This window comes from Belonocnema kinseyi, chromosome 10 (assembly GCF_010883055.1).
Source record: "Belonocnema kinseyi isolate 2016_QV_RU_SX_M_011 chromosome 10, B_treatae_v1, whole genome shotgun sequence".
Classification (NCBI taxonomy): domain Eukaryota; kingdom Metazoa; phylum Arthropoda; class Insecta; order Hymenoptera; family Cynipidae; genus Belonocnema; species Belonocnema kinseyi.
The window spans coordinates 74,358,561-74,371,147 of NC_046666.1; the positions used below are offsets into that span (position 1 = coordinate 74,358,561).

Here is a 12,587-nt window from a genome sequence, read left to right on the forward strand (position 1 = left end):
CCCGGTTCAAAATCTCGGCGTTATTTTTAGTTTGTAGGTTTAAATTTCCTTTGTTTTCTTTAGTTTTAATTCCTCTTCTCTACGATAGTCTAATTTATTTCGGAGCAAATATATCAGTAAACGAATTTTTTCGTGTTATCTGTTGCTGATTTTACATGTTTTACGGTAATTTCCTCACTTCAGTGTGACGCAATAGACGAGATCAGAATTATTCTCGTAACCTCTGTGAAACTTTCGCTAAAATATGTTTAATTTTTAACCGTTGTAAGTATCACCTGCAGTAAATTTTAACTTTTTTCTTTGATTGTTTTAAATTTGGTGTCCAGATTTATAGCTCGAATTCACTCATACTTTGCCTTTTCCCAAATCTGCTAAGGACGTCATGACAGACGAAAGCAGACAAATTTAAGTTAATTTTTTCTGTGATATTAGTGCATTATAATATCGTACAAAGGTCCGGGTCCTGCTTTTACGTTATCATATTGCTCTTTCATGCACTATACAGGTTTTGCGATATCATTGTGCGATATCTTTTTCTCTGTGTAAGCAAGCAGTCGACTTTCTTTGGGGCCGGATAAAATAATAAAAAGAAAAGAAAGAAAAGTGACAATTTTTGAAAATATAAGTCTACGTCTACGGAACTCATATATGGGTCTGGCTCTTACCAGACGACAAACAAAGTTTTCGTAATATTAATTTTAATCTTAGATTATGAAGTAAAGCAGCTTATTGTTATTACATGATTATGAAATAAAAGCTTCCATTTATAGGATTCCACTTCTTTCGTAATAACTGGGCGATTCAAATTGCAATATAGTCTTATACAAAATTCTCTAAAATTGCTTATTACGCTTTTAAAGAATTACAATTTTTCAATAAGGGATCCTTCATTAATTACGCATGGGAACGAACAAATAATCATATTGTGGTCTTTTCAGAATTTTCTGATTATAATATCATCAAGCTCATAATTATGTTGTTTTCTAACTGACTAAGGGAAATTACAATATGTTACGTAACTATTTATATGTTATTATATTCAACGGCTTTATAATTTTAAGAAATTAATACAACAGGCTAAAATTTTGGAGAATGGTTAAAAATATAAATCATTAATTTATAGCTTGGAATTTAACTAAGAGCAGAGATTCAATGCCCTGGCGGAATCGCAATAATACAGTTGCATTATTTGAATAGAATTGGTCACGTGACAGCTTGTCACATGCTCTTAATGAATACTCCCTAATTAGTTTTGGAGATAGGGTAAAGACCAAATCGTAGAGTATCTAACTAAACAAGGTGAATTATGTACCAAAAATATAACAGTTGACTTTTTAACAAACAAAAAAAGGAAGTTTTAACGGAAAAATAGTTAGATTTTCTTCTTGAGTTCTATTATTTCAGAAAATGGGAAATAAAGGAATTTTTTAGAAAACAAGAGAAAAACGGTACACAAAATTCTCGGTTCCAGGTTCCCCGTTCTCGACCTTTCTAGAACAGCTGGCCTGCGCAGTTGCTCAGGGGAGTAGGGTGAGAGCGGTTGCGACTGTCGACTCGGAAGGGCCACAGTGCTGGAAGTTAAGAGAGAAAAATAACTCAAACGATAACGGTTATATGTCGCATAATATATTATTTTATCATGTTGACGAAGCACAGATAAAGCGATAAAAAGAAGATGAGTCAATATATATCAGGAGAAGCGTAGCTGAGTTCGAGCGATAAGAAAGAGCGAGAAGTGAAGGTAAGCGACTGTGCAGATTCTATCCCTCTCATCGCACAGTGTCTCCAGTTAGCGTCCGGTGTAAAGACTAATGATACTTAATGCATTACACTGTTTTGAATTAATGAAATTAATTCTTTCATCAGTTTAGTATTATTATTAATAATATTCAATTTAAATAATTGCAAACAGCTGGGATTTTTCTGAAAATTTCAAATATTTGTTTATTTTTCATTCTTTCAAAATGTAAACTTTTGATCCACTTTTTCACATAGTAAAATAGGAAATTATGCAAGTTAATAGACATAGCTGTTCGAACAATTTATTAATGTTTATAATTATCTTCTCATAGATAAGTGCTAAAAAATTGAGGATTTTTCTGAAATATTTAACTTTGCTTTGCCTTTTTAATTGTGAACAAATAATAAATAAACATCAAAGAGAATCACATTTTAAGCAATCTCCTTCTATTTTGTACATATATTTTCCTGAAATGAAGCAGATATTTGAAATTCGCTTCAAAATTTCTACATTGATCCCAGGGATTCCCCAAGGAGTCTCTTGGACAGGAGGGGCAGCCGATATTAAAATATGAGCAATGCCAAATTTTTCTTTTACGCTTTGCAATAAACTGCTTATTGTAATTTAAAACAAGAGTTTTACAATTCATTTAAAGACTTAGTCCTCCCACCTACTTATTATTACATTCTTAGTTTTTTCTCTTGTGCAAGCAAGCTTTTTCGCTTAAATTATTTTTTTTAACATTGCGAAAAGAGCAAAAATAATTCACTAAAAACAATACAATTCTACTTGAAGATTATTTTTGTTGTAGTTCTCGTATTATTTCTTCACAATAAAAAAACAAAGAAAAACTAAAGTAGTATTGTACGTATCAGAAGCAATTCACCTTAAAAAAACAACAGGAGACAAATAACAGTTAGCGCTCAAAAATAGCAAACCCCATTTCGCCACTCTTGGATTTTTTGGACACAATAAAATATATTCATGGGGGGATATTTATATAGTAATATTTCATTTGTATTCTAAAGTATATTGTAAGAAGATATTTTAAATTTCAGTAATTCCAGCTGAAAGTGAATCTCTTTCTATATTATTTCTTAAGACAAAAATTCACAATGCTGAATTGGCAGATTTTGTCATTTTATTTTTTGGGTCCGTATCATGTCACATGCGGCAAGTCCCACTTGCGGCATGTCACATCTGAGACATGTCACACCTGGGGCATGTCTCTTGTGAGGCATGTCACATCTGAAGCATATCACATCTGCGGCTTGTCACATCTGCGGAATGCCTCATCTGCTGTATGTCATAATTGCAGCATGTCACATATGTGGCATGTCACCTATAAGTCATGTCACATCTGCGGCATGTCACAACTGCGGCATCTCTATCCAGCGGCTTCTCTCCCTCGCGGCATTTCTGACTGCGAAATTGACATTTTTGCGCCATCCCTCATCAGAAAATATTCTCCCAGTGGCATCTCTCCCTTCCAAAAAAGGTTTAATGCACAATTAACCATGACTGATCTGCGGCAAGCCTCCCAGGACTAATTCTCACATCTGCGGCATCTCCTACCAGCGAAAAGTCTCCCCAGTGGCATCTCTCATCCGGGGAAAAATGTTCAAGTCCACATCAAAGTGGCAAAAGTGTGGCAAGTCTTTCGCGACTAATTGTCACACCTGCAGCATCTCTCGCCCGCAGTAAGACTCCCCAGCGGCAAATCCCACTCGGGAAAAATTTTGCAATCCACATCAAACTGGCGAAAGTGCGGGAAGTCTCCCAGGATTAATTGCCACATTCGCGGCTTCTCTCATCAGCGGCAAGTCTTCTTAGTGGCATCTCTCCCCCAAGAAAATGTTGTAAGGACTTGTAAAAATAACAAAAGTGAGGCAAGTCTCCCCAGCGGCATCTTTCCTCCAAGAAAATGTTGTAAGGACTTCTGAAAATGGCAAAAGCGCGGAAAGCCATTCCAGCGGCATCTCTCCCCCCAACAAATTTTATAAGTAGTTTCAAAGATGGCACAACTTCGGCAAGTCTCCCCAGCGACATCTCTCCCACAAGAAAATTTTGTATGGACTTGTACAAATAGCAAAAGTGCTGCAAGTAACCCCAGCGGCATTTCTCCCCCAAGAAAATTTTGTAAGGACTTCTAAAAATAGCAAAAGTGCGGCAAGTCTCTCCAGTGGCATCTCTACCCCAAGAGAAGTTTGTAAGTAGTTTTAAAGATGAAAAAAGTGTGGCAAGTCTCCCCAGGGTCATCTCTCCCCCAAGAAATTTTCTAAGTAGTTTCAAAGATAGCAAAACTGCGGCAAGTCTCCCCAGCATCATCTCTCCCCTCAGAAATATTTGTAAGCACTTCTAAAAATCGAAGAAGTGCAGCAAGTCTCCCCAGCGTTATCTCTCCCCCCAGAAAAATGTGTAAGGACTTCTAAAAATGGCAAAAGTGCGGCAAGTCTCCCCAGCGGCATCTCTCCCCCAAGAAAATTTTGTAAGGACTTCTAGAAATGGCAGAAGTACGGCAAGTCTCCTAGCGGCAACTCTTTTTGAAGGAAATTTGTTAAGTACTTCCAAAGATGGCAAAACTGTGGAAAGTCTCCTGAGAGACATCTTTCTCCCAATACAATTTTTTAAGCATTTCGAAAGATAACAAAACTGCGGCAAGTGTCCTAGCGGCATCTCTCTCCCAAGAATATTTTGGAAGGACTTCTTTAAAGGGCAAACATGCGACAAGACTGTCAGAGGCATCCCTTTCTCAAGAAAATAGCAAAAGTGCGGCAAGTCTCCCCAGCGGCATCTCCCCCCAACAAATTTTCTAAGTAGTTTTAAAGATGGAAAGAATGTGGCAAGTCTCTCCAGCGGCATCTCCCCACAACAAATTTTCTAAGTAGTTTTAAAGATGGAAAGAATGTGGCAAGTCTCCCAAGCAAATTTTTTAAATTGACTTGCCACAATTTTTCATCTTTGGAAGTAGTTAAAAAATTGTATAGGGATAGAAATGCCGTTGGGAAGACTAGCTGCAGTTTTACGATCCTTAGAACTAATTAGAAAATTTTAATTGTGGAAAGATGCCGCTAGAGAGATTTGCCGCACTTTTGCCATTTTTAGAAGTCCTTACAAAATTTTCTTGGGGGAGAGATGTCGCTGGGGAGACTTTCCGCAGTTTTTCCATCTTTGAAACTACTTAGAAAATTTGTTGGGGGGAGAGATGCCGCTGGGGAGACTTGCCGCAGTTTTTCCATCTTTGAAACTACTTAGAAAATTTGTTGGGGGGAGAGATGCCGCTGGGGAGACTTGCCGCAGTTTTGCCATTTTTAGAAGTACTCACAAAATTTTCTTGGGGGAGAGATACCTCTAGGGAGATTTTCTGCAGTTGTTCCACCTTTGGAAGTACTTAACAAGTTTTTTGGGAGAGAGATGTCACTGGGGAGGCTTGCCGCACTTTTGCCATCTTTGAAACAACTTATAAAATTTGTTGGGGGAGAGATGCCGCTGGGAAGACTAGCCGCAGTTTTGCCATTTTTAGAAGTACTCATTCTTCCATGGATGAGAGATGCCACTGGGGAGACTTTTCGCTGGAAAGAGATGCCGCAGATGTGAAAATTAGTCCCGGGAGGCTTGCCGCAGTTCAGTCATTTTTAATTGGACATTAAACATTTTTTGGAAGCGACAGTTTCCACTGAGAGAATATTTACTGGTAAGAGATACCGCAAAAAATTCAATTTCACAGTGAGAAATGCCGCGAGGGAGAGAAGCCGCTGAGTAGAGATGCCGCAGTTATGACATGTCCCAGATGAAGCATGCCGTAGATTTGACATGCCGCAGATGTGACATGCCTCAGACGAGCCATGCCTTAGATGTGACGTGCTGCAGGTGTGACTTTCCGCATGTCACATGATATGGACCCGAGCATTTCTAAAAAATATCTTTAAAATGGGTTAAAAAATACGATCTGTGAGCGACTATGGACAGTAAATTTCTATTCTAGACCACACTGGTCTGCGAGCGTGCTGGTAGACTCGAGTTGAGTGCGCGCGCGGCAATATTAAAAAGTCGCTTGTATCCTCTAAACTGTTCTGACGGGCACCATGAACGCACAAATAAATTTGTTTATGTATTTATTATTCTTTCCTCATTAAAACATAACCATGTATTGTTTAGTTACATATTTTCGTATATAAATGCGTGTCCACATATGTAGACATATGTATTATGAAAATTACAAGTTTTATAGTAGAAATATAATACAAATAAAAATGTGCAAGTTACAATAAACACTTATACAAACAATACTGTTAAGTTTATAAAGCGATTGAAATGACATATATTTATTTTTGAGTGTGAAATTTCTCCATACATTCTGGGCAAACGGCTGCATTAAATATACCACAAAGGTATCAACAGCAACCGATTCTTCATTGACGTAGTTCCATGAAGGACTGATGTACACATATGTGGACAAACATAAATTAGTTTTCAAATGCTTAAGATTCATTTTTATTATATTGGCCTTTCGGTATATGTTTAGCCTGCTCAAACGCTACCAAAATTATTATTCTGATCCCTCTAATAGCTTAATTGGAAAAGCACCTGACCGGAAATAAGAAGTTTTGTGGTTCGATTCCCAATGGAGTGAAGATGGAGTAGGATCTTTTTTTCAAGAAATAATTTTAATTTAAAAATATTATTTTCCATCTACTCTTATTAAGACGTATAGCTTTTTCTGTTATTGAAGATTCTTAACTTGATCGATATTGTGTAGATTTTCTGCCTTAATGGTTTGGAGGGTTGATTTACTGTCGGTAAGGTACAATCTCTGTTGATACAGCAGATAAATTAAAAAATTTTAAGTAATTACTTGTAACATTAACACCTAGCTAAAAATTAGCGTTATGTTCTTGGATTACGAGTTCTTATTCTGAACCCTGTAATAGCTTAATTGGAAAAGCACCTGACCGGAAATCAGAAGTTTTGTGTTTCGATTCCCAATCGAGTGAAGATGGAGTAGGATCTTTTTTTCAAGAAATAATTTTAATTTAAAAATATTATTTTCCATCTAGTCTTATTAAGACGTTCAGCATTTTCTGTTATTGAAGATTCTTAACTTGATCGATATTGTGTAGATTTTCTGGCTTCATGGTTTGGAGGGTTGATCCACTGTCGGTAAGGTACAATCTCTAATGACATAGCAGATAAATTAAAAAATTTTTTAAATAATTACTTGTACCATTAACACCTAGCTAAAAATTAGCGTTATGTTCTTGAATTACGAGTTCTTATTCTGAACCCTCTAACAGCTTAATTGGAAAAGCACCTGACCGGAAATCAGAAGTTTTGTGGATCGATTCCCAATGGAGTGAAGATGGAGCAGGATCTTTTTTCAAGAAATAATTTTAATTTAAAAATATTATTTTCCATCTATTCTTATTAAGACGTTCAGCATATTCTGTTATTGAAGATTCTTAACTTGATCGATATTGTGTAGATTTTCTGCCTTCATGGTTTGGAGGTTTAATCTAGTGTCGTTAAGGTACAATCTCTGTTGATACAGCAGATAAATTAAAAAAATTTTAAATAACTACTTGTACCATTAACACCTAGCTAAAAATTAGCGTTATGTTCCTGAATTACGAGTTCTTATTCTGAACCCTCTAACAGCTTAATTGGAAAAGCACATGACCGGAAAACAGAAATTTTGTGGTTCGATTACCAATGGAGTGAAGATGGAGTAGGATCTTTTTTTCAAGAAATAATTTTAATATAAAAATATTATTTTCCATCTAGTCTTATTAAGACGTTAAGCATTTTCTGTAATTGAAGATTCGTAACTTGATCGATATTGTGTAGATTTTCTGCCTTCATGGTTTGGAGGTTTAATCTAGTGTCGGTAAGGTACAATCTCTAATGATACAGCAGATAAATTAAAAAAATTTTGAATAATTACTTGTAACATTAACACCTAGCTAAAAATTAGCGTTATGTTCTTGAATTACGAGTTCTTATTCTGAACCCTCTAATAGCTTAATTGTAAAAGCACCTGACCGGAAATCAGAAGTTTTGTGTTTCGATTCCCAATCGAGTGAAGATGGAGTAGGATCTTTTTTTCCAGAAATAATTTTAATTTAAAAATATTACTTTCCATCTAGTCTTATTAAGACGCTCAGCATTTTCTGTTATTGAAGATTCTTAACTTGATCGATATTGTGTAGATTTTCTGCCTTCATGGTTTGGAGGTTTGATCTAGTGACGGTAAGGTACAATCTCTGTTGATACAGCAGATAAATTAAAATTTTTTTAAATAACTACTTGTACCATTAACACCTAGCTGAAAATTAGCGTTATGTTCTTGAATTACGAGTTCTTATTCTGAACCCTCTAACAGCTTAATTGGAAAAGCACATGACCGGAAATCAGAAATTTTGTGGTTCGATTACCAATGGAGTGAAGATGGAGCAGGATCTTTTTTTCAAGAAATAATTTTAATATAAAAATATTATTTTCCATCTAGTCTTATTAAGACGTTCAGCATTTTCTGTTATTGAAGATTCTTAACGTGATCGATATTGTGTAGATTTTCTGCCTTCATGGTTTGGAGGGTTGATCTACTGTCGGTAAGGTACAATCTCTGTTGATACAGCAGATAAATTAAAATTTTTTTAAATAATTACTTGTACCAATAACACCTAGCTAAAAATTAGCGTTATGTTCTTGAATTACGAGTTCTTATTCTGAACCCTCTAACAGCTTAATTGGAAAAGCACCTGACCGGAAATCAGAAGTTTTGTGGATCGATTCCCAATGAAGTGAAGATGGAGTCGGATCTTTTTTCAAGAAATAATTTTAATTTAAAAATATTATTTTCCATCTATTCTTATTAAGACGTTCAGCATTTTCTGTTATTGAAGACTCTTAACTTGATCGATATTGTGTAGATTTTCTGCCTTCATGGTTTGAAGGGTTGATCTACTGTCGGTAAGGTACAATCTCTGTTGATACAGCAGATAAATTAAAAAAATTTTAATTAATTACTTGTACCATTAACACCTAGCTAAAAATTAGCGTTATGTTCTTGAATTGAGAGTTCTTATTCTGCCCTCTAATAGCTAATTGGAAAAGCACCTGACCGGAAATCAGAAGTTTTGTGGTTCGAATCCCAATGGAGTGAAGATGGAGTAGGATCTTTTTTTCAAGAAATCTTTTTCTAGACATGGACTTATCAAGAAAAAGATAAGAGTAAAATTAACGCAATTGACATGAGATTCATGCGCATAATAAGCGGGAAATCCCTGATGGACAAAGTAAGTAACGAGATAATTCTAAAAGAATGTGGTGCAGAAGAGACGCTAGTAGACACATGGGAAAGAAATCGGTTAAGATGGTTTGGACATGTTGAGAGAATGCCAAATGAACGACTAACGAAACAAGTGTATCAACGTAAAGTAAATGGCAACGTGCCCAGAGGTAGACCGCGGAAGGAATGGTTAGAATGTGTGAATGAGACCCTACTTAGAAGGGACATAAGAAGTCACAGAAACACGAGAGCCTGCATGAAACAATGCATGGACATAAAAGAAGCTAGAGAAGTATGCCAGGACAGGAACGTATGGCGGAAAATAGTTAATAAAAAGAGTGTCAGTAGAGTGAACGACGCCTGAAACAAAGACCTTGGCTATTAATGGACCCAAGTGGGGAACCTTACATAACGGCTTCGTGAGGTTCTTCGCTTGGGGTGATTGCTAGATAGATTGATCAGCAACCTGGGTCGGAGCAGTGTTGCGGAACGAACGTGTTATTTACATAAATAGCACGAGAATTCTGGATCAACCTGAAAAATCTCTATCCCATCCACACACTACTCCTTTCCCCTGCCGAGTGAGTCACGCCTACCCCGAAAGGGAAATGGCTTAATGGTGTAATAGAGCGCTTCAAACGGCTGTCAAATTCGATAGGGGCAAACTAAATCTAAACGGTTGTGTTGTTGAACGCCATATTTTAAGCACATAATATAAAGGCAATTATACCGGTAGGTGCAGCTCGCTTTTTTCTTCCTATTGTTGTTTTTTGTATTTGAAAATGGGCAAGAACGGAAACCGAGGGAGTCGTCTGTATCTTCAAGTGTCCCTCAAACGGCTTTCAATTTGTCCACATCGAAACTGGGTTTCAATGCATGAATTGTTGGCTGAAATATTTTAACTACATAATCTAAAAGCAATTATTCCAAACCGTTCAGCTCGCTTTTTCAAATATTCACGTGTTATTGGGCCCTTCCAAATCCCACTTTTATTAACATGGGGAACATTTTTATTTTCTGAAAATGGAACACATGGTACAGAGTTTCATCGAAACGTGCAATTTTTGTAGGGATAAAAGAGGAGTGTATAAAAAAGGAATCCATACTAATAACGTTTATTTTTAACGCACCCTCCCCCACCTTGCAACGGCCCAAATTTGACCCAAAAATCAGAAAACTACATTTTTACGTGTTATTGTTAATTTTTAGCAATTTTTGTCGTCGTTTTTATACAAGTAAGTACTAATGGACAATTGTAATATTTCCCATGGCTTTTTCACCAATGTTTAATTGTTGAAATAAATTTTAATTCTTTAAACATTTATTTATTCCCAAGCAGTTTGCTCCGACAACTTAAAGAAAAGTGAAAAAAATTGAAGACATACAATTTATTTTCTGACTGAATAGTGTATAAAAAATGTATTAACAATTTTTTAATCGTTTAAATAAATATAATTCTTAAAGACAATTATATTTCCAAAAATATTTTGCAAATTGTATTTTCTGAACTAAATATAATATATTACATTCTCATCATTTATGATTGAGAAAGCATTAGAATTGTCGGAAATTTGGCATCACACTTTTTCAACGGATCTCCACGTTTCGAGACCCCTTGAATCCGAAAATCAGGTTTTCACGATAGCGTCTGTCTGCCTGTCTGTCCGTCCGTCCGTAAACACGATAACTCTCGAAAAAATGAACGAATCAAATCCATCTTTAGCACACTTTTTCTAGGTCCAAAAAGAAAGGTCGAGTTCGTTAACCAGCCATTTTTGATAAAAATTCAAAAAGTGAGCGCATTTTGAAAATTTTTGAGACCACTTTTTTCTGAATTTGAAAATTCTATGTACGGATATTTATAGTATTGAGAAGAACTAACAATTTATCCTAATGACTTTTTTTATAAAAAGAAAATTCTCAGAGTTATAGCGTTTTCAAAATTTTTTTAATCAACCGAAAATCAAAATTTGAAGCCGAAAAACGCACGATACAAAAAAAAGTCGAAAGAAGAAAAACATTTCTTTTTGAAATCCCTACAAGATTATCATAACAAATTTTTGGGTTTTCTTCAAAAATCGAAAATTCAAATTTTGATTACACAAAAAATAATGGAAAATAAAAAATTACATTTTGTGGACAAACTATGTAGGATACAAAAAAAGATAAATTAACAAAAATGGTTATCCCAAAAAAGATCTACAATTTCGTTAAGAATCACTTCTTGATAGGACACGTACTTTTTGTTTTATTCGTGAAAAATAATGTTGACAAAATTAAAATAAAAAAAAATGTGTGGAAAAACGAAGGAAGATACGAGAAAAAAATCCAACAAAACCTGTTTACAAATGTATGTCGGAAATCGAGCGTGCAGCGCGAGTGTCACGATGAGAATGTGTACCTCATAGCCTACAGAGCCTTGAGAAACTTAATCTTTGCCTATACTTAATTAAGTAGACAATTCAGAATACGAAGACGCATATAAATACTGCCATCTAAAAGAGATCTTTTTGATAAAGTTTTTTTCACGCATTCCAAATGCAAAGAATAAATATCCGAGCGCGAGATTCAACCGTCGCGCGCCGTTTACATATTTTTTGGTGCACTGTTAAATCAATCATAAAAGGCATAATAAAATTTAAATCGTAAAAGTGCATTTATTATTTCATTCGTTATATTGTTACAATCTTTACTATGACTATATTATAAAAAGGTACATACACCAATGCAAATTGTGATTTAATTTTAACGTTTTCTCTGAACAACATTTATAAGGACTAAGTGCTTTACTTTAGATCATTTATAATAATTAAAATAATAAAAACAATACGTTAATTAACTTTGCACAATTAGTACAATTTATCTATAATCGTTTGAATAATAAAACGCCTAAGACAAGCCAATTTTAAAATTGACGAAAAAATTGAAAGTTACGAAAATATAAAACGCTTAGAACCAATGAGTATGACACAATTATTAGGTCAAAAAATTCAGCACTTCATCACGGCGAATTCATGTAACTTTTTTGCGTGATTTGAATCTAGACATCTCCCCTTCAAGAAAACGCATGAGAATGGATGAAGAGCAAACGTTACCTGCGAGGCTTAACAATTGATAAATATTTAACAGTAGTAAATGATACTGCTAAAAGAGATATTACATTAATATGAAACTTTAAATGCTTGATACGATTTTAAACATGTTTTTTTTTTAAATAATTGTTTAACAAATTATATTTGTTCAAAATATGAACAAATAATTAATACATTTTTTATGCACTGTATAGTTAGAAAAATAATTGGATGTGTTTTATGTTATTTTTCCTTAAGTGATCGAAAAAAAAACTGCTCGAGCAAATAAAATTTTTTAAAAGAAATAGAGATTTGTTAAAAATCAGAAGAAATATGTCAGAATTACGAGGGTGGATTGATAAGTTTCCGGCCTGACCAAGAGATTCCGCCACTAGGCCTACCTTGAGGTGGCGTTCTATAGTACCATCCTTAGATAGCTTGTAGCTATAGTTTCAGCCCGATCGCCATGTTAGTTTAGGTTTCAGAG

The 12,587-nt window shown here is 35.0% G+C and overlaps 1 pseudogene; it reads left to right on the top strand.

The window, feature by feature from the left end:
* The window catches only part of LOC117181204, a 127,931-nt pseudogene that overhangs the window by 74,465 nt on the left and 40,879 nt on the right, over nucleotides 1-12,587 (top strand).